Source organism: Hemiscyllium ocellatum, chromosome 12 (assembly GCF_020745735.1).
Source record: "Hemiscyllium ocellatum isolate sHemOce1 chromosome 12, sHemOce1.pat.X.cur, whole genome shotgun sequence".
NCBI lineage: Eukaryota > Metazoa > Chordata > Chondrichthyes > Orectolobiformes > Hemiscylliidae > Hemiscyllium > Hemiscyllium ocellatum.
In genome coordinates, this window is record NC_083412.1 from 92,815,474 (window position 1) to 92,841,547 (window position 26,074).

A 26,074-nucleotide genomic window follows, 5' to 3' on the forward strand; every position below is an offset into this window, starting at 1 on the left:
TTTTTTTTGTTTTAATTTACTGAGGGTTCATGCGAAACTTGAAGCAACTTAAATTGGCGACGCTGCAAAAATAAAGGCTCGAATGAAAAATCAGGGACGCGGCCAAACCAAAACCCCCAAAACAACTGAAGGGTTTGCGCGGAGCAGAGCCACTGCAAATTGACAGCGATCCCAGTCTGATTCCACAGAGACACGGCACAGATAGGGGGCAGCCTCTAGAAGCAGATTCCTCTTTTGCGTCTAAGTCCAGCTCCACGCCCCCCTCCTCTCCTCCCGGTGCCTGTTGAAAGTGTTGCAGGAAGCCTGGCTGCTGTACTCCTGAACAGAAGCTTTTTATCCTAGAGACCAGCTGGGAGAGCATCACAGCGTCCTCCTCCTCCTGCCCATTGCCAACACCCCCTCACCTCCCCCTCCCCCCCAATAACCAGTCCCTGTCAAACCCCCGCAGCAAATAAAATCCTGAGATGAGGTTTGCCAACAGCAAACTTTATTTCCTACTGGATCCATTAGGACTGTATTCACTGGAGTTTAGGAGAATAAGGTGGAGTAGAATTTCCTACATAATGCTTATAGGTTTGGAGAAGGTGAAAGCTGGGGAGCCCTGCAACAGAGGTCTCAGTCGAAGGATACTGATCTGATTTATTATTGTCCCGTATACAGTGAAAAGTTCTGTTCTGCGTGCAGCACAGGCAGATCGCACCGTTGTAAGTGCATTACGGTAATAGAACAGAGCGAGGAATACAATGTTATAGCTGCAGAGAAAGTGCACAAAGAGTGAGATCAACATTTAAATGTAAAATTTGTGAGGTAGGCCATTTCAGACCAGGATGAGGGAAGTCTTAAGACAACAGGGCACAGGTTTTAAGGTGAGAGGGGGCTGATACACAAGGGTCCGGAGAGGCAATTTGTTCACACCGAGGGTGGTGAGTGTCTGGAACAGGCTGCCAGAGGTATTGGTAGAGGCGAGTACAATTTTGTCGTTTAATAAACATTCAGACAGGTACATGGATGGGATAGGTATGGAGGCATATGGACCAAATGCAGGCAAATGGGACTAATTTAATTGTGAGAATTGGCTAGTATGGTCAAGTTGGGCCCAACGGCCATGCTGGACATCTTATGATTCTAAAAATGCAGGCTGACACTAAAAGTTGAAGTATTCATGCTGTCGGATGAATGTAGATGGTGCCACGGTACTATTTTATGAAAAGCAGGCTGTTACCACCAGAAGCCTGGCGCTCAGTGAAAATAACTGAAAGCAATTATCTGTTCATTTATTACATTGCTGCTTATGGAACTGACTGTGTTTTGTACATTGCAGCAGTGACCATGTATTGTCTGAGCCTGCTATCTATAATCTCCTCGTTTCCCTGCCTCTTTCATATCTGTCTCTCACTGGGCTCCATCTCTCCCCATCCACTCAGCTCTCCCCTTCCCCTTTCTCCAACTTTATCTTCAGCATAAATGCCACTTTTTTTTTTGAGCTGCAAACTGTTCTGATGAAGAGTCACCGGACTCAAAATGTTAACTCTGCGCCTTCCCACTGATGTTGCCAGACCTGCTGAGATTCTTAACAAAAACAGCAAGGATGGAGAAAATCAGTTGTGTTGCTGTTGGCCTCTTTCTGTACTGTAACTGTTTAATGATCCTTTGTTTCAAAGTACAGTGCTCATGCTCCATGCATTGGCTCCTACAGGGTCTACTAACTGCAAGCTCTGCATTGCTTCTTACCTTCCATTATATTCACTAACTGTGAAATAAATGACACACTTTGGAAAAACAAATGGTAGAGGCTGGAAACTGTAAATCACAAGACGATATGTGTCCAATGTCCTCATTTTAAAACACTCACCCAATCTGGCCGGCATTTCAAAAGCCATCTCTCTCTCTCTTTCTGTAATGCCAGCCATTTTGCAACCAGCAATAAGTACTTATTGTCAGTCTCTACATTTAACTAATGAGCTCCTTCTAACCCAACCCTTTGTACTGCACCCAACCCCGCCACACTTTATTGGACCTGTTCCCACTTTCTTTATTGTTCCTCCTCAATCATTTTGGCATGAAGCACTCACTTCTGCACTGCACAGATTAATTTGTGACAGAGTGCTAGCTCAGTGCTGAGGCAGAGAATTCTTCCAGGAACTGCCAGGCCAAAATTCAACCCGAAGGTAAAGTTGACGGGGCAGGAGGAAGGGAAGAGAAATCCGACAAAGCTGAACTGAATAAAGAGAAGGTGAAGGGCTTATGCCCGAAACGTTGAATTTCCTATTCCTTGGATGCTGCCTGACCTGCTGTGCTTTAACCAGCAACGCACTTTCAAAAGAGAAGGTAATGCCAGTTTAGCTGTGATTTTGGCAATGCCAAATTCATGAGGCTCCTGGTTATAATGAAACAGTTAAAAGGTAACTAAAGGGTTACAAACAGGGGCTACCAGAGCAATCACAAGACCATAAGGTATAGGCTGTTTGCCTCATCAAGTCTGCTCCACCATTCAATCACGGCTGATATGTTTCTCAACCCCATTCTCCTGCCTTCCTCCTGTAACCCTCGACCTCCTTACTAGTAAATAACCTATCTATCTCTGTCTTAAGTACACTCAATGACTCGGCCTCCATAGCCTGCAGCGGCAGGAGAAACTATGCAGGACATTTGATATTTATGGCGTATATCAATTATTTAGCGATAGTGACAGATAAAGATAATCAGATATTGCAGACGTTGCCAAATTAAGACATAAAGAGAAGGAGAGCACAATGCAAACAGAAAGCAATAGACTGCAGAGCTAGACAAATTGCAAACAAGAGCTCATAACAAGCAATTGGCATTTAATGCAGATAAATGCAATGTGATGAGAATCAGACATTGAGAATAGAAACCAAAAAAATCTTGAATGGACGATGTGGAACAGAAAAAGCATTTAGGAGTAATGGGGAGCTCACCGAAATGAATCACACTGTAGGTAGCAGTCAGGAAACTTCACGTAAGAATTGAGCCATCCAGTCTGAGGATAGGCAGCAAGCAACTTGACTTTTGTGATGGTGTGGCCATTGCAATAAATGAAATGGAATTTTCCAAGCCTTTGAGCAGCATGGTCAATGGTGAGAAATTTGGGAAAATGCAGCAGGAATAAAAACCGGATCTTGAGTTGAGAAAACAAACTCCAATTTTTCTCTTCAATAGCTGAATGAGAACCTCACAAGTAAACAGAGACAACACTAATTCCAGACATTTGCATCTTATTAGTGGCTATTCTTGATTCATTTCTAGGTAGTCTGCTGTTCTCCCAGTTACTGGAGGGAAATTAATTGGTGCCAATTCCCAACTCGAAAGTTGGAGCATCTATTTGGCATTTGCATCTTCTTCTGGTTAGACATCATGCTTCAGCATCTGATGATATTGTCCATAGGTAGTGCCCACCTCCACATTCTATCCACGGAGGTTGACATTAGCAAAGTACCATATCATGATGGCACACCTCAGATGAAATTATAGTACAGTTTCAGCACTTTGGAGCTCACCGCTACCTTAAATTGCAATTCTGCTGTTGGGCTGCTTTGGGCACAAGGAGGAAGCAATGGCCTAGTGGTGTTATCACTGGATTGTTAATCCACTTTAACCGAGGGAATGTTCTGGGGACTCAGGTTTGAATCCCACAACAGCAGATGGTGGAATTTGAATTCAATTAATATCTGGAACAAAGAGTTTCATGATGACCATGAATCCATTGCCAATTATCAGTCAAAGCCCATCTGGTTCACTAAAGTCCTTTAGGAAAGGAAAGTGCCAGCTTTACTGTTGGCCTAGCCAGTGATGCCCTCACACTATGAGTGCATAAAAAAAAATAGGTAAATATCTCAGGGCTATTAGCTTGCTTTTTCTGAGCAGGCATTCACGTTGTGTTTACTTGGACATTCATAACAGCCTTGTTCTTTTTGAGCATATTACTCCTTCCTTCAGAAATGAGAAGACTGCAGTAGTTCTGCCTTGCCTTACCTTATAGTACAGACAGAAAGCCAGGCAACTGCAGCATGTCTGCAGCATTGAAAGTCGATAGGGCGGACATGTCACAGTAAAGCACCATGGATTGCCATACTGTACCAGGACATATGCTCCAATTTAGAAGAGAGAAGCTGCACAGGATAAGCTTGATTTAATTATTTTAGACTGAACAGGATTGATGTTTATAGTGAATTGGCGAGCGAGGCAGGAGAGCTAGTTAGTGCAGAAAACCTACTTAAAACAGAATTTGACAAGGACTGATTAAACAAAACGAACCTCTTCTGAACAGTTTCCATCTTCATTGACGATGTAAATGACACAGCCTCTGATCGCAATGAAATTTGCTTTTGCAGGATGTTCATTGCAATATACAGAGAAATAGAACAAATTGTTCCATTTCCAAATACGTATTGCATCTATTGAAAACTGAGACACATATGAGAATGAATTGTGCGATACTGTCCATGCCGCAATCTGAGCCATTAAGACAGCAGTGAGTGGAACACTTCAGTTCTACTTACCTCCAAGAGGATTGGCTTCCTCCTTCCTACCAAAGTCATCACATTCTCTCCTCAACAATCAATTCTCCATCCAGTCTGAGAAGGTGCAGGTCCTGAATACAGCTCTCTTATCAAAAACCAGGACCTGATAATCATTCCTTTGCACTAAAAGACTCAAGGACTGAACCTGAATATAGTCTGGCAAAGTGCCATTTTCATTGAGTTTCACTCAGGGCTCCACTCCATGGGACTGAATGGGTTTCTCATACTATATTCCCAAACTAGCTTCATCAACATAAATCATTCAGAGGAAGGGTCACTGGACCCAAACGTTAACTCTGCTTTCTCTCCATGGGTGCTGACAGACCTGCTGAGTTTCTCTGCTTTTACTAGTCTCATTAATGATCAGCAATGTCTGTATTGTTTTCTCTCAGCCTGATTCTCCAACTTGCTGTAGCTGCAAGTATTCACCACTGAAGGGGGCATCCCTGCTGCTGGCAGTATATTTTAAAGGCCACTATGCACCCAGTCAAACACTGGTAGGCTGGCACTGCTCTGCTCATGTGCGGAAATTAACCCTTCCCTTGGCTAAGAAGGGGAATTGGCATCCTGCTTTGCAAACAGGAATGTGGACCTCCTGATGGATAGGGATGCTACAAAGGAAGGCCGTCCTCAAGGGTTGCCCCGAGAGGGTTGCCACATGACATGACCTGGTCCAAGGTTACCCGTGTCAGTGCAGGGAGAAGGTGAATTATCTTCTCCGCTCTCCTAGTTTGAAGGGTCACCATTCCCTCTTTGCTATTTCACACTCACTCGATGTCTTCTACTGCACCCACCTCCCACCAAGGCTCCCACTCTAGCATCTTTCCCATGACGACATCATCTTCCCACACTTGCTTATGCCACCTCAAACTACTACCCCGACTCTCTCTCTCTCCCCCCACCCCCCAGCAACTGCCCACCACACTGCTAACCCAGCATGGCCTTTGCTGTGCACTTAGGCATAGAACATTACAGCGCAGTACAGGCCCTTCGGCTCTCAATGTTGCGCCGACTTGTCATACCAACCTGAAGCCCATCTAACCTACACTATTCCATGTACATCCATATGCTTGTCCAATGATGACGTAAATGTACTTAAAGTTGGCGAATCTACTACTGTTGCAGGCAAAGCATTCCCTACCCTTACTGCTCTCTGAGTAAAGAAACTACCTTTGACATCTGTCCTATATCTATCACCCCTCAATTTAAAGCTATGCCCCCTCATGCTCGCCATCACCATTCTTGGAAAAAGGCTCTCCATGTCCACCCTATCTAACCCTCTGATTATCTATTAAGTCATCTCTTAACCTTCTTCTCTCTAACGAAAACAGCCTCAAGTCCCTCAGCCTTTCATCGTAAGACCTTCCCTCCATACCAGGCCATGTCCTAGTAAATCTCCTCTGCACCCTTTCCAAAGCTTCTACATCCTTCTTATAATGCAGTGACCAGAACTGTACACAATACACCAGAATTTTGTACAGCTGTAGCATAACCTCTTGGTTCTGGAACCCGATCCCTCTATTAATAAAAGCTAAAACACTGTACAAAGTTAAAAATCTCACAAAACCAGGTTATAGTCCAACAGGTTTAATTGGAAGCACGCTAGCTTTCGGAGCATCGCTCCTTCATCAGGAGTACTGATAGTCCCAGTACCACCTGATGAAGAAGCGACGCTCCGAAAGCTAGTGTGCTTCCAATTAAACCTGTTGGACTATAACCTGGTTTTGTGAGATTTTTAACTTTGTACATCCCAGCCCAACACTGACATCACCAAACTAAAACACTGTATGCCTTCTTAACAACCCTGCCAACCTGGGTGGCACGTAGGCACTACCTACTTGACTCTAATCTTCAAATAGCCATCCAACCTGCACTTAGTCCTTCCTGTGAATCATTGTGTTCAAATCAAGCATCATTTCTGACTCAAAACTGAATTGTTTCCACAATTTGAAAACGATACAGTTAATTTTCTCCCTTCTCTTCTGTACAGTGCTGGACTGGGAAAGGTCTGGCACCTCTGGACAAAGGAGTCATTACATAAGAACTCGGAGCAGGAGTAGGCCATCTGGCCCTTTGAGCCTGCTCCACCATTCAACAAGATCATGGCCGATCTTGCCGTGGACTCAGCTCCAGTTACTCACCCACCTGTGTTCGGGTCTCACGTTGGCACTCAATGGTCAGGATAAGTGAGCCATAAAGTGGCCAAGCAGGATGGTTATCAACTTGTAAATACAGCTGTAGCAGACAGTGGGAGTTGAAACGTTTCCTGGTCACCCAGACCATGTGGAAGTTGCAGGTCAGGCTCCCTTTGCAAGTTCCTGCTATGTACCCTCATCATTTTGAGCAATGGCCTTAATCCCAAATCCCTCATTGAGTAACCACTCCCACATATTCCAATCTGTCGGGCACCTCAGGCAACTTTGTCAGTCATGAAAATAACTCCTGAACTGTACAGCACCAGGCAATCGGAGAGGTGGTGGTGTTATGGTTTTGTCACTGGATCAGCAACCTAGAGGACCTGAATAATTCGTTGAGTGAACATTGGTTCAAATCCATTATAGCAGTGAGGCTGAGTCATTAAGTACATTCAAGGCTGAAATAGGTAGATATTTAGTGTGCAGAGGTGTCTGTAGGGACAGGCAATAAATGCTGGCCAGCCAGCAACACCCACATCTCACAAGCGATGAAGCAAAGTTGCCATGGAGAAGCAGCAGCAAAGTGGAACCAATATCTTATTGAAAGGCTGATCAGACCCAATGGGGCAAACAGCTTAGACCAGAAGACATTGGAATTAGGCCATTTGGCCCATCGAGTCTGTTCCACCATTCAATCATGGCTGATACAGTTTTCAACCCCATGTCCAGTTTTCTCCCCATATATTCTGATACCCTTGACAATTAAGAACTTATTTACCTCTTTCTCAAATACATTCAATGACCTGGCCTCCACATGCCACTGCAGCAATGAATTCCAGACTCACCACTCTCTGGCTGAAGAAGTTTCTCCTTCTCTCTGTTCTAAAGTGTCTTCCCTTTACTCTCAGGCTGTGCCCTCGGGTCCTTGTCTTTCTTGCCAATGGAAATGTCTTCCCAACATCCACTCTGTCCAGGCCGTTCAGTAGACAGTAACTTTCAGTTAGATACTCCCGCATCCTTCTAAACCCCATCGAGTATAGTCCCAAAGTCCACAAATGCTCCTCATATGTTAGGCCTTTCATTCCTGCTCTTTCATCTTATAGCAGTTTGCAAAATTTAAATTCACTTCATAAATCTGGAATATAAACCTAGTCTTAGTAGTACTACCATGAAACTGTCATCAATGGTCATAAAGACCCAGCTTGTTCAGTTTTGTCCTTTAGGAATGGAAATCTGCTATCCTGGGCAAGGCTATATGTAACTCCATACCCACAGCAATACAACTGATTCTTAATTGTACTGTGGAACCACTCAGTTCTAGACATGGATAATAAATGTTGACCCACCCAGTGACACCTATATCCCATGAACCAACAAAGAGATCTGTCAGTTTTTAAACAGCTTTCCGCAAGACATCATACATTCTCAGTCTTACTGCAGTTTCACAGAACCTTGGTAAGCCTCACCAGTTCTACATCAATTTATAAATCAGATGATGAGACACCTTAAATAAAACTCACATTGCAATTTGCTGTTTTGATCTACAGAGCATTCACAAAGTGAAGACTTAAAAAGTGTTAAATTGCACGTCATTTCATGCACAAAAGCCTAAACCTGTGATTTAGGAAATTGGTAGCAAAATGCTAAAAGAGATAGCTTTGAAATTGAAAAGAAAAAGTATATGTGTCTTGAATGCAGACACTTTATGCAGTACTTTACTTTGTAGTTCCCTATGGCAGCCCATTTCAACACATGCATGAAATAGAAAGGACACTCTGCCTTACCCTGCGCACAGAAAAGTAAACAGCTATGTCAATATTGTATTGAACAACCATTGATAGCTATTACATTGACGCTCTCATTGTGTATCATTCCCTCCCCCCCCATTCATTGCAAATAGAACCATTACCATTATGTGTATTAAAGATGGTCATTATGTTCAGAGAAGAAAACTGCTGCTATTACTTAATGTGTATCTTAATATTGATCTTCTAGACTTCTCGTGCTAAATGTTGCTTTTAAAGACATACAATATAAACACTGGCAACGGTTTATTTCCAGCATTAAATTGATTAAATAAATGTTAAGAGGTGTTTCAAGACACCCTTTTTGTTATTTGTGCGGTCACAGGGTACCGATTTTGATCTATTTCACCTGATTAACAGTTATGATTTATTTTTACTTGTAGATTCATGCTATAGTCAGAAATCCTGAAATGGTCAAAAGTTGTTCATTCCAAAATGCTTTTGGGTCAGCTGTTGGCAGAAGCTATTGGGTGGTGTCCCTCACTTTGTACCTCATGTCAAAACAGAGAACAAAAAAAGTGACCGTGCAGTTCTGAGATAAGAAGATGGCAAAAATGATGCCAGGATGAAAGCTTGTGGTTTTGTCTGAAACAAATCTGAAGAGGAGAAAGCAGCCTGTAATCCTTGGAAATGAACATGCGAGTCATATTGCAGTTGCATTGTGATGTAGTACAGGACAGGTCAGACCAGTGCGTCTTAGTCATCAGTTCTTTTTTGCTTCATTTGTTCATAGGATGTGGACATTGCCTCCAAATGAGCAACTCGTTAAGTCATTTCAGAGGATAATTAAGAGTCAACCACATTGCTACGGCACTAGTCACATTTAGGCCAGATTGGGTAAAGATGGCAGATTTTCGTGAAGGACATTAGGAATCGGTTTTTAGATTAGATCAGTTATTCTGACAGGGCAGAAGTAGATACTGCAGATGCTGGAGGATAGAGTCAAGATTAGAATGGTGCAGGAAAAGCACAGCAGGTCAGGCAGCATCCAAGGAGCAGGAAAATTGACATTTCGGGCAAAAGCCCTTCATCAAGAATGAGGCTGGGACCCTCAGGGGTGGAGAGATAAATCTGGCCCATATGACCCCATCTGACAATCCATAATGGTTTCATGGTTAAGATTAGATTCTTCATTCCAGATTTTTAAAATCTTATTTTATTCAAATTCCACAATATGCCATGGCGTGATTTGAACCAGGTCCTCAAAATATTAACAGGATCCCTGGATTAATGGTTCAGCAAAACTCAAAATGAAGACAACATCAAATAGCTGTTGGAAGAAATATGTTGGATCTTTAAAACTGTTATTAATACATTGAATGGGATTGCATTTGGAAGTCAGAATTTCATAAATTGGGGACCCTCTGTATAGCAGCTTTGTATTCTAGATTGTTTCACGACCTGCTATAGAATATACAATCCCTACAGTGATGAACGAGACCATTCAGCCTATCAAGTCTGCACCAACACTCAGAAGACCACCCAACACAGACTGACACTGTCCCCATAACCCTGCATTTACAGTGACCAATCCACCAAACCTGTGCAACATGGAGACTGTGAGAGGAAAGCAGAGGTTTAGGGGAGATGTCAGAGGTAGTTTCTTTACATAGAGAGCGTTGGGTGCATGGAATGTACTGCCAGTGGTGGTAATAAAGTCAGATACATTAAGAGCTGAAAATGTGTTGCTGGTTAAAGCACAGCAGGTTAGGCAGCATCCAAGGAACAGGAAATTCGACGTTTCGGGCCAGAGCCCTTGGCCCGAAACGTCGAATTTCCTGTTCCTTGGATGCTGCCTAACCTGCTGTGCTTTAACCAGCAACACATTTTCAGCTCTGATCTCCAGCATCTGCAGACCTCACTTTTTACTCAGATACATTAAGGACATTTAAGCGACTCTTGGTTCAGCACATGGAAGACAGTATAATGATCGGTATGAAGGTTAGTTTGATCTTGGACTAGGATAAAACGTTGGCACAACATTGAGGGCCGAAGGCACAACATGTGCTGCTCTGTTCTATAACTAACTACGAAGAACAAGGTTTTGTAAAAATCAAACTCTAAAGATCTCAAGCTTTTTAGATCAAATGTAGAGAGGTTTTGGATTGGAAAATAATAATTGATCTCTGGACAAAGAAAGAAAATTGAGTCTTTTTTTTAATCTGTGCATTGCTACTGTTTGGAGATTTTGTCTGTATTGGACTTTGGTTTCACACACGAACTGGAGAAACTTTGCAAACTCTAATCCGATTGTCAGGAATTAGACTTATTACAGCTTTCTGTACTTTGTTCACTGGCAGAAATCCTTTTTCTGAAGCATAGTACAATGTAATTTAAACTCCATGATCTGAGCACCTAAACTATGATGAAACCTTATGGAGGACTTTGATTATGCCTCATTATTGCAAGGTGGTGTTCTTTATGTGAGATGCTGTTTTCACGTGGTCATTAAAGTTACCATAGCACTACATTGAAAAGAGTCAGTGTTCTCTCAAAGTCCTGGCCATTATACATCTCTCAAGCAACAGTATTAAAACAAAATAACCAGTGACTGATTTATTCACTGATTCATTGAATGGCTTAGCACACTCAGAGAGCCAATTAGTTACTTTGTGCCTCTGCATCACCTTTGCTAAAGTATCTCACTATTTTTCATGGAGCCTCTCTGAATATTAATTGGCCACAAAGTTCCTCGACATAACAAGTTGCCCACTCCTGCTCCTAGCTATTATACTCTTATAGACAGTTCTTTAATTAGTAGTGGGTTGAAGGGTTCGAGAGTGTAAAAAGAAAAGTGGAGTTGTGGTGGAGCTTATTCCTGTTCCTTGTTCTTGTGTTCTTATGTGACTAAGCTTTGAAAATAATCTGTACACATGATAATACTTTGGCCATCCAGAGCGACTAAAATACATTATACAAAATACAAATACAATCTCTATATCTGGTAGCATCTCCAATAATGCAGTCTCTGCTCATTGGCATCCAGTCACACTTACCCATTGCTTTTGTGCTGCATTGGCTTGTCATTAGGCAACGTGTAAAGTTTAGAATTCTCTTTAATCATCTCAAATTCTTCCATGGCCTTGCACACACTCATCCCTGTACCATTCTCCAAGCCAAAAACCTCTGGGATTTCAGTACTCCTATTCTTTTGTATTTCTCTGACTTTCTTCATTCCCCTATTGATCACCTGTCCTAATATCTCCTTGTATTGTTCAGAGTACAATTCTGCTTGTCGATGCTCCCGTAATGTATTGAGGTTGGTGTATATGAATGCAGTAGCAATAATTTGTCAATGTAATTTGCGACATAAATGCAAGCTGATGTTGTTGCAGTAGTAAAACACTGCAGATACTGCAAATCTAAAATATAAAACAAAAATACAAGAAACAAGCAACAGGCCAGGCAGTATCTGTAGAGAGAAATAGATTTCATGTTTCAGGCCTGTAGTAATTGGAGCAAGAAACAGGTTGATCTTATTACTATGAGAGACTATTAGGGCGGCACGGTGGCACAGTGGTTAGCACTGCTACCTCACAGCGCCTGAGACCCGGGTTCAATTCCCGACTCAGGCGACAGACTGTGTGGAGTTTGCACGTTCTCCCCGTGTCTGCGTGGGTTTCCTCCGGGTGCTCCGGTTTCCTCCCACAGTCCAAAAATGTGCGGGTCAGGTGAATTGGCCATGCTAAATTGCCCGTAGTGTTAGGTAAGGGGTAAATGCAGGGGTATGGGTGGGTAGCGCTTCGGCGGGTCGGTGTGGACTTGTTGGGCTGAAGGGCCTGTTTCCACACTAAGTAATCTAATCTAATCCTTGATTGAGGCTAACGTACCGAGCCCCTCAGAACAGCTAGAATGGATGTCAGAGACTGTGGGTTCTTCCCCTGCATCTAGCCTCAATGAAACTTCAGAGTCCGAGATGAATACAGCCTCTTTAATGATATCTTTACCATAGAGTCGTACAACATGGAAGCAGACCCTTCGGTCCAACTAATCCATGCAGAACATAAATCCCAAACTAAACAAGTCCCACTGTCTGCTCCTAGTCCATATCCCTCCAAACATTTCCTATACATGTACTCATCCAAATGTCTTTTAAATGTTGTAATTGTACCCACATCCATCAATTTCCATGCACGAACCACCCTCTGTGAAAACATTTGCCTCTGATGTCTTTACTAAATCTCTCTCGCCTCTCACCTTAAAAATGTGCGTCGCAGTCTTGAAATCCCTCATCCTTGGGAAAAGATAACTATTATTAACTCTGCCTCTACCACCTGAAGATGAGGAAGAAACTCCACCCGAGACATTCCAGGTGTAAGAGACGAGCTATGGTCTGGTACACACTGCCCATATCCAAATCAGAGTTGTAGGAACCAGACTTGGTGTGAAAACATCTGAGGAGAAGCTGCAAGGAAAAGAAGAGGCCTACATCCTTGGACTTATTAGGAGAGAGAGATGTAGTGGAGGAGGAAATGGGTGCCAGGTAGATTCTATTGACAATGAGATCCTTCATTGGGGTTGTTCTCCTGGGCCAATCAGGGAGCCCCAGCTAACGGAGATAAACAGGAGATTTGATCACACAGCATTGGCCTTTGTTGAGAAGGGCACTGCTTGTCACTGACCACTCAGGTGTTTATCTATCACTTGGGCTGGACCAGTGGCAGTGTGTAGCTGTGCAAGAAGAGGAAGACAGAGAAAAGAAGAGAGAAGAAGGAGGTGGAAGGAGGCGAGAGCTTGGAGTCCTGGGCCTAGTTTTGGAGCTGCAGCCTGGGCCTTGCCCAGGTCAAGTCAGTGTTGCAGCTGACCTGGGGCCCACACCCACTGCTGGTCTCTGAGACCCCACACGGGCCTGCCTCCACCACCGCTGCCTGGGACTTGCCTGAGGCCCCTTCCCACAACCTCCACCACTGGTACGACCTGAGGCCCACCTCCACCGCTGCTGCCTGGGACTTGCCTGGGAATCTCTCCCCAACAGGTCTGCCTCCACTGCTGGGACCGAGGGCCAGCCTGGGACTTGCCAGAGCCTGCCTCAACTGCTGCTGTCGCCTGAGGCCTGCCTCCACCACCACTGCCTGAGGCCACTCCCCAACCAAGGGCCTGCCTGGGACTCGACAGAGGCCTGCCTCAACTGCTGTCGCCTGAGGCCTGCCTCCACCACTGCAGCCTGGGACTCGCCTGAGGCCACTCCCCACAACCTCCACCACTGCTGCGACCCGAGGCCCACCTCCACCGCTGCTGCCCAGGACTCAATTTTGGGGCTGCCTGGGACTTGTCTTGGGGCCCCCCCAACAGGCCTGCCCCCAACACTGCAATTGAGGGCCTGCCGAGGACTTGCCTGAGGCCTGCCTCCACCACCGCTGCCTAGGACTCGCCTCGGGTGACTGGCCTCGGGCACCTCCCCAAGGACTTCATCGCTAATACTGCCAGAGGCCCACCTCCACCGCTGCTGCCGGGGGCCGACGGAGTATGGCGAGCCCGAAGGTCGCAGGGCCCAGCCGGACCTACGCCGGGGTAGCCGCTGCCTTGGGCTCGGCTGGCCCAACCCCGGCCGCAACCACATCCCCCTTCAGGCACCTGACCAAACGCCTGGGGGTCAAGGCCTATCCCCATCCCAACATGACCATCGAGGCCTGCAGTAAGGCCATGGCTGGTGTGGTCGGCCCACTGGCCATCGTCGCTGCGGCCCGCATGTACGGGAAGGCCGTGTTCTTTCTCAAGACCGAGCAGGCGGTCCACCTGGCCGTGGAGAGGGGGCTCACTGTGGGCGGGACATATTTGCCAGTCGACCCTTTGGAGGTCACGGCCCAGAGAGTCGTGATCTCCAACGTCCCGCCCTTCATTGCCAGCGAGCTCCTTCTTCCCCACCTCAACACCTTGGGGGAGATCCGGTCAGGCGTTCAACCGCTCCTGCTCGGTCTTAAGGACCCCACCCTCCGCCATGTATACTCCTTCCGACGCCAGGTATTCATTTGCCTGGCCCGGGAGGAGGTCACGGAGGGCTCATTCACCATCCTCCACGAGGGCGCGGCATACCGCGCCTTCTGGACGGCGGACGGCGTGCGGTGCCACCTGTGCCGCGAGGTGGGGCATATTAGAAAAAACTGCCCCACCCAGAAAGCTGCCCAGCCCACACCAACGGCTGCGGGTGGTGCCGCCGCACCCATTCCCCCCCCCCAAAGCCAACACCACAAGCCCCGGCTCCGGGGGCTAAGCCGGAGGCTCCTAATACCTCAGCCTCTGGCAGGGAGGGGGGTGAACGTCCGACCGGACAGAAGGTGCCCAGAAAGACGCTACGCGTCAAGCCCGCCCACGGGGAGACCACCCTATCCCCATCCCCATCCCCTTCCCCTCCACATAACCCACGACCTGCCCCGCCCCGGCACGACAATGCCCCTGCGGCCGTGCCAGCGTCGCCCCGGCGCGGGAACCCTGACCCCCGAACCCCCAAACACGTACCTGATCCCGGTCCCACTGACCCCGACCCCAACCCCCACCTCGCTACGGAAACTCCTGGGGCTTCAACCCCTCGTCCGGAAACTGAGCCCCACCCCACCCAGCCACCCCCTGGCACTAACCTGGGGGGAACCATCGCTGCTCCACTTCCTGCAGCGACCGTGTCTCTGGGCCCCGGAGAGGGAACTGGGCCCCTGCCCCGCCCGCCATCACCTGATATACCAGGGGCGGGGCAGGAAGTGACACGGCCGACCCTCCCCACCCTGGCCACGCCCCCTGCATTCCCCCAGCCAATCATATTCCGGGAAAGGCTGGGGGGAGGGACCTTGGGCCCCATGACCACCAAGGCGGGCGGGGAGGAGAAGGCTCATAAACTCCCCCCTGTCTCTCTGGGGAAGAGGCACTGGCCCTTGGAGGGGGAAGAAATCCCATCAGCGCGCCGGCAGCGCTGCCCCTCTCCAGGGGATGAGCCGACGGTGCCCCCCCCACTGTCCTGCACCATGGCCCGACCTGCCCAAACCCCCAGGGGCGACAGCCGGGCCTTCCACCGCCATAATTCCTCCAGCCCCTGGGGAGGATTTTAATAACAACACGGGCCATGGTGCAGGCGACAGATTTTTATTCACTGCTGGGTCGTCGAGCGGTGGAGGCGAGGAAGGTGTTATCCTCGCTCCTCCCTCCCAGACTGTTTTTCCGGGGGCCTTGGCCCTGGGGGAGGACCTTTTCCCCGAGGAGCCGGGCTTCCCGGTGTCGGGAGAGGAGCGGGGCCCCGAGCCTCTGCCGCCCGGCGACCCGAACTCGGGGCGTTCCGGGAAGGGGTGCGCCGAGGAAGGGACTGAAGGTGACCCTGGGGGTGGGGTCACTGGAGGTTTGAGGCCAGTTGGCGGTGCCGGACCAGCCCCCATCCTCTCGGTGGGGGAGGGGTCGGTGACCGAAGGCGACCTCCCGGAGGAGGGTTCTGGATCGGTGGCGGACACCGGGGACGACGCGGAGTCCGTCTCCAGCGACATTTTCGAGTCCCAGGTGCCCCCCACCGATCTCCCCCTCATCCCCCTCGAGGAACTCCGGGAATTTGTCGAGGAAACTCGGAGTCGCCGGGATAGAGCCCAACTGGCGCTCGACCGCTGGAGCTCCTTCGAAAGAGTCTACTGGTCGGCCCACGCTGCGCGCCAGGCGCCCGGGCTTGACGTCAATGAGCGAAAGCGAGTCAGGAACTTCCTGGGAGCACTCCTGGTGAGGGCGAGGGACTTCTGTGCCCCTCTCTCGTCCTCCCAGTAAATATGTGCATAGTTTTTGTTAACTGTTTACTGGTGGTGGTTGCACTATACTTTCGACATGGAGACAACTATAGCCAGCCTCAACATCAACGGCAGCAGGGAGTCACAGCGCAGATTCCAGACCCTCTCGGTCCTTCGGGACGGGAGGTACGCGGTGTGCTTCCTGCAAGAAACCCACACTACCCCGGGAGACGAAGCCACCTGGCTCCTGGAGTGGCGAGGGGGGGTCTACATGAGTCACCTCACCCGCAGATCTGGCGGGGTGGCTATCTTGTTGGCCCCGCATTTTCAGCCGGAGATCTTGGGGGTCAGGGAGCCAGTGCCAGGCCGTTTGCTTCACCTGACGGTTCGGCTGGGGGGCGCGGTGCTTCACTTGGTGAACGTCTACGCTCCCCTGGCCGGGCCGAGGCAAGCGAGCTTCTTTGAAGAAGTGTCTGCTCATCTCGCTTCCATCGACGAGAACCAGTGCGTCGTCCTCGGGGGAGATTTTAACTGCGTCCTCGAGGACAGGGACCACGGCGGTGCCCGCACGAGTTCGACGTCGGGGAGGAGGTTGGGGGACTTGGTCAAGTCCTTGGACCTGGTGGACGTCTGGCGGAATCTCCATCCTGACTCCATCGCCTTCACCTTCGTGAGGCCTGGGGTCGGAGCGTCCAGAATCGACCGCCTGTACGTTTCGCGGGCGTACGCCTCCTGCTTTCCGAAGGCCTCCACGCGGCAGGTGTCGTGCACGGACCATCACCTGGTGTGGGCGGAACTCCTTCCGTTCGGCGCCAGGTTGGGCTCCGCGTACTGGCACTTTAACAACCTGCTGCTGGAGGACGAACGGTTCCGGGACTCGTTTCGTCGTTTCTGGGCCGGCTGGAGAAGGAAGCGGGGAAGCTTCCCCTCCCTGAGGCTATGGTGGGACGTGGGCAAGGCTCACGTCCGCGTCTTCTGTCAGGAGTATGCGAGGGGGTCGACGAAGAGGCGGAAATCCAGGATCGGGGAGTTGGAGAGGGAGATGCTCGACCTGGAGTCACGCCTCGGTCAGCCCGACGCGGACCCGGCCCTGCGCGGGGTGTATGAAGAGAAGAAGGCCGCGCTCCGGGACCTGCAGCTCGTCGGGGCTCGGGGCGCGTACGTGAGGTCGCGGCTCCAGCTCCTCCAGGACCTGGACCGCGGCTCCCCCTTCTTCTACTCGCTGGAAAAAAGGCGTGGCACCCGTCAGCAGCTCCTTGTGCTGCTGGCCGACGACGGGTCCCTCATCTCGGATCCGGAGGGTATCAGGGCCCACGTCCGATCCTATTACACGGCCCTGTTCTCTCCGGATCCGTCCAGCGAGGACGCTCGCAGAGTTCTGTGGGAGGACCTGCCGCAGCTCAGCCCGGAGGACGCCGGAAGGCTCGACGCTCCTGTCACCTTAGAGGAGCTGACCGGCGCCCTCGACCGGCTCTCGAGGGGCAAATCCCCGGGGCTGGACGGGCTGACTGTGGAGTTCTTCAGGGCGTTCTGGGACGTCCTGGGGAGCGACTACGCACAGGTCCTGGGGGAGTGTCTAAATGCCGGAGAGCTGCCCCTTTCTTGGCGCAGGGCGGTCATCGTCCTGCTGCCAAAGAAGGGGGACCTTCGTTCTTTGAAGAACTGGCGTCCGGTCTCCCTCCTCAGCACGGACTACAAAATCTTTGCCAGGGTGTTGTCTTCTCGCCTGGCTTCCGTGCTGGCCCACATGATTCACCCGGACCAGTCCTACACGGTCCCGGGCCGGAGGATACAAGACAACGTCCATCTGGTCCGGGACCTGATCCATTTCTGTCGACGGGCTGGTCTGCCGAGCGCCTTCCTGTCTCTCGACCAGGAGAAGGCGTTCGACAGGGTCGATCACGAGTACCTGCTCGGGACTCTGCGGGCGTTCGGGTTCGGGACGCAGTTCGTCGCCCGGATCCGACTTTTGTACGCCGCCGCAGAGTGTCTGGTTAAAGTTAACGGGTCCCTGACGGCGCCCCTTCGCTTCGGGAGAGGAGTGCGTCAAGGCTGCCCCCTGTCCGGCCAACTGTATTCCCTGTGCGTGGAGCCTTTCCTGCGCCTCTTGCGGAGGACGTTGTCGGGGCTGGTTCTGCGCGGCGCGGGCGCGGGGGTGGTCCTCTCGGCCTACGCCGACGACGTGCTCCTCACTTTCACCGACCCGGCTGACCTGGGGAGGATGCGCGAGTGCCAGGCCGTGTACTCGGCGGCGTCTTCCGCCAGGATCAACTGGGCCAAATGTTCCGGGCTACTGGTGGGTCCGTGGCGGGTGGACTCCCTGCCGGAGGAGTTTCGGGGGTTCAGCTGGAGTACCACCCATCTCCTCTACCTGGGGGTCTACCTCAGCCCGACCGAGGAATCCTGGCCGGCCAACTGGCAGGAGCTGGAGGCCAAAGTCTCGGCTCGCCTAGGCCGCTGGACAGGACTGCTCCGAGTGCTATCTTACAGGAGCCGAGTGCTGGTCATAAACCAGCTGGTGGCCGCCATGCTGTGGTACCGGCTGGTCACTTTGGTCCCTCCTCCTGGCTTTGTCGCTGACATCCAGAGAACGTTGGTCGACTTCTTCTGGGACAAAAAGATGCACTGGGTCGCTGCGCAGGTTCTGAGTCTCCCCATTGAGGAGGGCGGTCAGTCGCTGGTGTGCGTCCGCACCCAGGTCGCGACCTTCCGCCTTCAGACCTTGCAGCGATACCTTTACGTCGAGCCTCCTCCTAGGTGGTGCGCCCTGGCGACGTATTTTTTCCGCCAGGTGCGTAACCTCAACTACGACACGCAGCTCCTGTTCGTCGACCGTGACGGTTTGGAGGTCGCCCTCAAGGTGCTGCCTGTCTTTTACCAGGACCTGATCACTGTCTGGAACATGGTCGAATCGCGTCGCGCCTACCCTCCGGCAGGAGTAGCGGCTGTCGTCAGGGAGCCGTTGCTCAGGAATCCGCACCTCCGTGCTCGCGGGTTCGAGTGGCTGTCGGAGGGGAGGGCCGTGGCGGCGAGGGTGACCAGGGTCGGGGACGTGCTGGGTGCCGGGGGCCTGGGCTGGACGTTGCCGCAAGACATAGCGAGCAGGGCAGCGGTAGACGTCCGGTACGTGGCCACCGGCATCCGACGCCTTAAAACGGCGGTGCTCGGACCCGACGTAGTGCACCAGTTGGAGGACGCTCAGGTGTGCGGTGGGATCCCGTCCGCGCTCACCCCTGCCCGGACGGAATTTCACATTGGCCCCAAGGTCCCGTACTTCCCGCGGGAGCCTGTGCCCCACAACCTGAGCCGCCTCCGAAATTTTAACTTTGTCCCGTTCAAGGACGTTAAAAGGTGTGTCCTATATCGACTGCTGCTGCACACCGTCTACCTCTTCTCCCTCATCCACCGCCCGGACACGCCCTGGCGTGCCCATTTGCCACCGGGCGGTGGGGATCCCCAGTGGAGGGCTCTCTACGCAGGAGTCCTCCCCCTTTCTCTCGGGGATCTGGGGTGGAGGGTGCTGCACGCAGCAGTCCCCTGCAACCGCAGATTGCAGTGGTTCACGGACTCCCAGCCCAACTGCTTGTTCTGTGGCGCTGTGGAGTCCGTGGACCATGTGTATGTTGGGTGTGGGTGTTTGCACCCCCTTTTTGATTTTCTGAAAAACCTTCTCCTCTGCTTTTGGTTGCACTTCAGTCCCACGCTCCTGATCTTCGGGCACCCAGTGCGGAGGAGGGAGGGCAGGTCTGAAGACCTCCTCGTGGGTCTGCTCCTGGGCCTGTCCAAACTGGCCATAAACAGGTCCAGGCAGCGGGCCGTGGAGGGGGTCGTTAGGGCCGACTGCCTGCCCCTCTTCCGCGGTTACGTTAGGGCCCGTGTGTCCTTGGAGAAGGAGCACGCGGTGTCCACCAACACCCTGGAGTTGTTCAGGGAGAGGTGGGCGCCGCAGGGAGTGGAGTGCATCATTTCCCCCTCCAACTCTATTTTGATTTAGTTCCTGCCCTCCCCTTCACTGTTGTGATCACACAGCATTGCCCTTTGACGTGAAGGGCACTGCTTGTCACAGACCACTTGGGTGTTTTCCTACTTTTCCTGGTGGTGGATATTGAATAAAGATTTGTGCACTTTATGTCTCTCACTGTGTCTCACAGCTGCACACACACACCATGGGTGCTGGGGAAAATAAGCACTACCGTAGTTAGGCGGTAGTGTAGGGGTTAAATTTAAAAAAAAAAATAAACAGGAGTGTGATCACACAGCATTGCCCTTTTTTGAGAAGGGCACTGCTTGTCACTGGCCACTCGGGTGTTTATCTATCACTTGGGAAAAAAAAAAAAAAAAAAAATAAACAGGAGATTTGATCACACAGCATTGTCCTTTGAGGTGAAGGACACTGCTTTGGCACTGGACCACTCAGGTGTTTTCCCCTTGCTTGAGTGCTGGATCAGTGAGAGCGTGTGCACCTGTGCAAGGACTCTCCTCCTTGAAGGTGTCAGAGGGGAAGGGGACTATCCCTGAACCAGCTGCCCCACATTTCGAGAGAGAGAGGAAGGAAGGAAGGAAGAAAGAAGGAGGAAGAGGTGGAAGGAGGTGAGAGCTTTGAATCCCGGGCCTAGTTTTGGAGCTGCAGCCTGGGCCTTGCCCAGGTCAAGTGAGTGTTTCAGCTGACCTGGGTCCCACTCCCACTGCTGGTTTCTGGGACTCCGCCCAGGCCTGTCTCCACCACCACTGCCTGGGACTCGCCTGAGGCCCCTTCCCACAACCTCCACCACTGCAGCGACCTGAGGTCCATCTTCACCGCCGCTGCCTGGGACTTGCCTGGGAGTCCCTCCCCAACACGTCTGCCTCCATCACCGAGACAGAGGGCCTGCCTGGGACTCGCCAGAGGCCTGCCTCAACTGCTGCTGTCGCCTGAGGCCTGCCTCCACCACCGCTGCCTGGGACTCACCTGAGGCCCCTCCCCACAACCTCCACCACTGCTGCGACCTGAGGCCCATTTCCACCGCCGCTGCCTGGGAGTCCCTCCCCAACACGTCTGCCTCCATCGCCGAGACAGAGGGCCTGCCTGGGACTCGCCAGAGGCCTGCCTCAACTGCTGCTGTCGCCTGAGGCCTGCCTCCACCACCGCTACCTGGGACTCACCTGAGGCCCCTCCCCACAACCTCCACCACTGCTGCGACCTGAGGCCAACCTCCACCACTGCTGCCCGGGACTCAGTTTTGGGGCTGCCTGGGACTTGCCTTGGGGACCCTCCCCAACAGGCCTGCCCCCACCGATGACCAAGAGCTACCTGGGACTCGCCCGAGGCCTGCCTCTGCCGCTGCCGTTGCCTGAGGTCGGTCTCCACCGTCGCTGCCTGGGACTCTCCTCGGGTGACTGGCCTCGAACACCTCCCCAAGAACTCCGCCGCTGCTACTGCCAGAGGCCCACCTCAACCGCTGCCACCGGGGGCCTACAGAGTATGGCGAGCCCAAAGGTCGCAGGGTCCAGCCGGACCTACGTCGGGGTAGCCTCTGCCTTAGGCTCGGCTGTCCCAACCCTGGCCGTAACTGCAACCCCCTTCAGGCACTTAACTAAACGCCTGGGGGTCAAAGCTTATCCCACCCCAATATGACCATCGAGGCCTGCAGTAAGGCCATGGCTAGTGTGGTCAGCCCACTGGCCATTGTCGCTGTGACCCGGATGTACGGGAAGGCCGTTTTCTTTCTTAAGACCGAGCAGGCGGTCCACCTGGCCGTGGAGAGGGGGCTCACTGTGGGCGGGACACATCTGCACGTTGATCCTTTGGAAGTCACGGCCCAGAGGGTAGTGATCTCCAACGTCCCGCCCTTCATTGCCAGTGAGCTCCTTCTTCCCTACCTCACCACCTTGGGGGAGATCCAGTCAGGTGTCCAACCACTCTTCCTCGGTCTTAAGGACGCTGGCCTCCGTCACATATACTCCTTCCGACGCCAGTTGTTCATTTGCCTGGCCCAGGAGGTGGTCACCAAGGGCTCATTCACCCTCCTCCATGAGGGCGCAGCCTATCGCGCCTTCTGGACGGCGGACGGGGTGCAGTGCCACCTGTGCCATGAGGTGGGGCATATTAGGAAGAACTGCCCCACCCAGAAGGCTGCCCAGCCCACACCAACAGCTGGGGGTGGCGCCGCCGCACCCACTCCCCCTCCCCCGAAGTCAACACCACAAGCCCCGGTACCGGGGGCTAAGCCGGAGGTTCCCAATGCCTCAGCCTCTGGCAGGGAGGGGGGTGAGCTTCCGACTAGACGGAAGGCGCCCAGGAAGACGCAACGCGTCAGGCCCGCCCACGGGGAGACCACCATATCCCCATCACCTTCCCCTTCTCCTCCACCTAGCCCACAAACTGCCCCGCCTCAGCACGACAATACCCCTGCGGCCGTGCCAGCGTCGCCCCGGCGCGGGAACCCTGACCCCCGAACCCCCAAACCCGTACCTGATCCTGGCCCCACTGACCCTACTCCCAACCCCCACCCCGTTACAGAAACCCCTGTGGCTTCAACACCTGCCCCTTGCGCTGCAACACCTGGCCCTGGGGCCTGAGCCCCGCCCCACCCAGCCACCCCCTGGCACTAACCTGGGGGGAACCACGCTGCCCTACCTCCTGCAGCGACCGCGTCTCTGGGTCCCGGAGAGAGAACTAGACCCCTGCCCCACCTGTCATCCCCTGATAAACCAGGGGCAGGGCAGGAAGTGACACGGCTGACCCTCCCCACCCTGGCCACACCCCCTGTCTTCTCCCAGCCAATCATATTCTGGGAAAGGCTGGGGTGGTTGGGGGGGTGGACCTCGGGCCCCATGAGCACCAAGGCGGGCGGGGAGGGGAAGACCCATAAATTCCCCCCTGTCTCTCGGGGGAAGAGGTACTGGCCCTTGGAGGGGAGAGATACTTGAGGGGCAAATCCCTGGAGCTGGACGGGATGACTGTGGAGTTCTTCAGGGAGTTCTGGGGAGCGACTATGCATAGGTCCTGGGGGAGTGTCTAAATGCCGGACAGCTGCCCCTTTCTTGGTGCTGTCCTGCTGCCAAAGAAGGGGGACCTTTGTTCTTTGAAGAACTGGCATCTGGTCTCCCTCTAGTAAAAAATGAGGTCTGCAGATGCTGGAGATCACAGCTGAAAATGTGTTGCTGGTCAAAGCACAGCAGGCCAGGCAGCATCTCGGGAATAGGGAATTCGACGTTTCGAGCATAAGCCCTTCATCAGGAAGGGCTTATGAAGGGCTTATGCTCGAAACGTCGAATTCCCTATTCCTGAGATGCTGCCTGGCCTGCTGTGCTTTGACCAGCAACACATTTTCAGATCTGGTCTCCCTCCTCAGCACTGACTACAAAATCTTTGCCAGGGTGTTGTCTTCTCGCCTGGCTTCTGTGCTGGCCCACATGATCCACCCGGACCAGTCCTACATGGTCCTGGGCCGGAGGATACACGACAACGTCCACCTGGTCCGGGACCTGATCCATTTCTGTTGATGGGCTGGTCTGCCGAGCGCCTTCCTGTCTCTTGACCAGGAGAAGGCGTTCGACAGGGTCGATCACGAGTACCTGCTCAGGACTCTGTGGGCATTCGGGTTCAGGATGCAGTTCGTCACCCAGATCTGACTTTTGTCCATGGCAGGTGGACTCCCTGCCGGAGGAGTTTCGGGGGTTCAGCTGGAGTACCACCCATCTCCTCTACCTGGGGGGTCTACCTCAGCCCGACCGAGGAATCCTGGCCGGCCAACTGGCAGGAGCTGGAGGCCAAAGTCTTGGCTCGCCTAGGCAGCTGGACAGGACTGCTCCGAGTGCTATCTTACAGGAGCCGAGTGCTGGTCATAAACCAGCTGGTGGCCGCCATCCTGTGGTACCGGCTGGTCACTTTGGTCCCTCCTCCTGGCTTTGTCGCTGACATCCACAGAACGTTGGTCAACTTCTTCTGGGACAAAAAGATGCACTGGGTCGCTGCGCAGGTTCTGAGTCTCCCTATTGAGGAGGGCGGTCAGTCGCTGGTGTGCGTCCGCACCCAGGTCGCGACGTTCCGCCTTCAGATCTTGCAGCGATACCTTTACGTCAAGCCTCCTCCTAGGTGGTGCGCCCTGGCGACGTATTTTTTCCGCCAGGTGCGTAACCTCAACTACGACACGCAGCTCCTGTTCGTCGACCATGACGGTTTGGAGGTCGCCCTCAAGGTGCTGTCTGTCTTTTACCAGGACCTGATCACTGTCTGGAACATGGTCGAATTGCGCCACGACTACCCTCCGGCAGGAGTAGCAGCTGTCGTCAGGGAGCTGTTGCTCAGGAATCAGCACCTCCATGCTCACGGGTTCGAGTGGCTGTCGGAGGGGAGGGCCGTGGCAGCGAGGGTGACCAGGGTCAGGGACGTGCTGGGTGCTGGGGGCCTGGGCTGGACGTTGCCGCAGGACATAGCAGGCAGGGCAGCGGTAGACGTCCGGTACGTGGTCACCGCCATCCGATGCCTTAAAACGGCAGTGCTCGGACCCGACGTAGTGCACCAGTTGGAGGACGCTCAGGTGTGTGGTGGGATCCCGTCCGCGCTCACCCCAGCCCGGACGGAATTTCACATTGGTCCCAAGGTCCCGTACTTCCCGCGGGAGCCTGTGCCCCATAACCAGAGCCGTCTCCGGAATTTTAATTTTGTTCCATTTCAGGGTGTATAATGGCGTGCCCTGTATAGACTGCTGCTGCACACTGTCCACCTCTTCTCCCTCATCCACTGTCTGGACACGCCTTGGCATGCCCATTTGTCACTGGGCAGTGGGGATCCCCAGTGGAGGGCCCTCTACGCAGGAATCCTCCCCCTTTCTCTTGGGGATCTGGGGTGGATGGTGCTGCATGCAGCGGTCCCCTGCAACCGCAGGTTGTGGTGGTTCATGGACTCCCAGCCCAACTGTTTGTTCTGTGCCACTGTGGAATCTGTGGACCATGTGTATATTGGGTGTGGGCATTTGCACTCCCTCTTTGATTTTCTTAACCTCCTCCTCTGCTTTTGGTTGCACTTCAGTCCCACACTCCTGATCTTCAGGCACCAGGTACGGAGGAGGGAGGGCAGGTCTGAAGACCTCCTTGTGGGTCTGCTCCTGGGCCTGGCCATAAACCGGTCCAGGCAGTGGGCCATGGAGGGGGTCGTTAGGGCCAACTGCCTGCCCCTCTTCCGCAGTTATGTTAGGGCCTGGGTGTCCTTGGTGGACACTGCGTGCTCCTTCTCCAACACCCTGGAGTTGTTCAGCGCGTTGCAGGGAGTGGAGTGCATTATTTTCCTCCTCCGACTCTGCCCTTCCCTTCATTGTTTGATCACACAGCATTGCCCTTTTGATGTGAAGGGCACTGCTTGTCACTGGCCACCCAGGTGTTTTCCTATCTTCTTGGTGGTGGAAATCGAATAAAGATTCGTGCAGTCTGTGTCTCACACCTACGTACACACATCATGGGTGCTGGGGAAATATAAGCACTACTGCAATTAGGCGGTAGAGCGGGGGTTAGCAGTAAAGAAAAAGAAGGGGGAAGAAAACAGGAGCTTTGGAAAAAATAATAACTACTGCAGTTAGGGATCTGGACCAGTATCATGGACTCTTCACATGTAAACTATAGTGGCTTGGTGACCGGATACAGCCTCAGTGGATAAACTAGTGAACCAGTTCCTGTTTCATTTAGACCTTCATAGAGAATTTTTAAAAAATAAATAAACAGGAGATTTGAAAAAAAATAAGCACTACCGCAGTTAGGCGGTAGTGTGAGAAGAAAAAGAAAAAAATAAATAAACAGGCATGTCAGAGGTGCTGTTCACTCTGAGAGCTGGCTCTGAGGGAGCTGGATCAGGGTCAAGGACTCTCCTCACAAAAAAACAAATAAATAAACAGGGGGTTCACTGCTTGTCACAGGCTACTCGGGTG